Source organism: Formica exsecta, unplaced genomic scaffold (genome assembly GCF_003651465.1).
Source record: "Formica exsecta isolate Colony F162 unplaced genomic scaffold, ASM365146v1 scaffold36, whole genome shotgun sequence".
Lineage (NCBI taxonomy): Eukaryota > Metazoa > Arthropoda > Insecta > Hymenoptera > Formicidae > Formica > Formica exsecta.
The window spans coordinates 279,451-281,154 of record NW_021850847.1 but is presented as its reverse complement, the minus strand read 5'-3'; the positions used below and the strand labels follow the sequence as shown (position 1 = coordinate 281,154).

Sequence of the window (1,704 nt, the reverse complement as noted above, 5' to 3'; positions counted from 1 at the left end):
GTCCGGGGAATATGGTGGATGCGACAGAATTTTCCAGCCTAGTTCTGCAATTTTTTGACGAGTATCCAAAGCAGCATGTGGCCTGGCATTATCATGATGCGGTATGATGTTCTTCCTATTGAACATCGCCGGCCTCTTTTCTTGGACTGCTGTATTTAAATTATCCAGTTGCTGACAATACTTCTCCGAATAATGGCAATTACATTATTTAATAAAGTTTATTGACGGTAATAAAAATTTGTATTTTGTTTTATTTCAAAAACGGACAGAACTTTCCGGTAGACCTGATATATTGATGGAAATTTCGATAGAGATTTGGAGGTTCCGCGAGATGAAATATCGTCGAAGGTAGAAGAAGAATTTGTCAAAATGTCAACAAAATTTACGGAGCATGCATGTATCACTAATATCTGCCATGTCATTTTGGCCGGCAACACAATAGAGTCGCAATTAATAGCTTTCTTTCGTACCTTGTTCTAATTAAGGCATCCCCGGTGTCTCATTACTCGTCAATCGCTATTACAGGGCCGGCGCGAAAGGACGGGCGTTTTCAGAAGTGAGCATAATAAATTGCACACATTTTTTATCTATATTTATTTAATAATGAAGGAGTTGTATTTTTAAGTCATAATGATATTTCTACATGGAAGTACACAAAAGATCGTCGACATTTTATCTGCGTAATAAAGTTGGAAACTGAACGCAGTTTTTTTTATGTATTTTTATTAGTCGGAATAATTTTATTACAATAAAAAATAATTAATTTTTTTACTAATTCTTTCTATACATTTTAGGAAAAGTGACAATCCTGCATATGCTTTTATAATTTTTTTATCGCACATACAACTTTAAAGATGCAACGATGATATTTAAGTTACGAACTATTAGATACAGATGTTAAAGCTACTTAAGGAACGTTATCCTTAACATATCCTCTTCGCAATGGAATTATTTTCAATTTTTATCCAGGTAATCTTTAATCAAGATCGCTAAACATTGCTTGTTTATCTAAACAATGACACAATGATCAATTATTGATACTTATATATAATTTGATTAGATAAGATACGATTACATAAGACTTGGAATTTTCTAAAAACACTGTTCTAAATCAGATATTTATATATTTATTTATTTTTATTTACTTTCAACTTGGAAGATACTAACGATTTCACGAGGATTTCTTTATTTTACTCATCGCCAGTTGTATCATATATATAGGAATATGTGTACATAACTTTCTCTTCTATTCTATCTATTATATTACGTATATTTTTTCAAGTGAGACAAAAATTAGATTGTCAATCTGTTCCTCTCTCGGACAATTAATCAATAGTAAAACTTTGTAACTTTTTCCTTATCTAGAGAGTTTTTCTATCTTCTTTTTAAAGAGAAACTAATTTTACTTAAACCGAAACTAATGAAAAAAACGACTAATTTTTCAGCTTGATATTTACGACAATGCGATTCGTTGATTCCTTAGAGGAGGATTCTATCGTGGCGCTGAAGAATCTATCGTCGACCCTGCGCGTTTCCTTGCTATTGGCCCATATTCGCCCAAATATCGCGCTCGTACTCAAAGCAGTTAGGGTCGCGGCCGCCAAAAGTGGTGAAGTGCCCGAGGCCGCGCTGTCACCCATGAAAGGACATCCTCGTCGACGAGGAGATTCCGAAGAGCGTTTCGTGGTTCCGTATTTCAAGGTC

At 34.3% G+C, this 1,704-nt stretch overlaps 1 long non-coding RNA gene across 1 annotated transcript; it reads left to right on the top strand.

Moving 5' to 3' along the window:
• Window positions 1-252: 252 nt before the first annotated feature.
• LOC115238813 lies at window positions 253-1,698 on the top strand. The gene is made up of 3 exons (XR_003884550.1): window positions 253-556; window positions 795-969; window positions 1,446-1,698. It is a non-coding gene; the product is annotated as an uncharacterized LOC115238813 (long non-coding RNA).
• The last annotated feature ends 6 nt before the right edge of the window (window positions 1,699-1,704 follow it).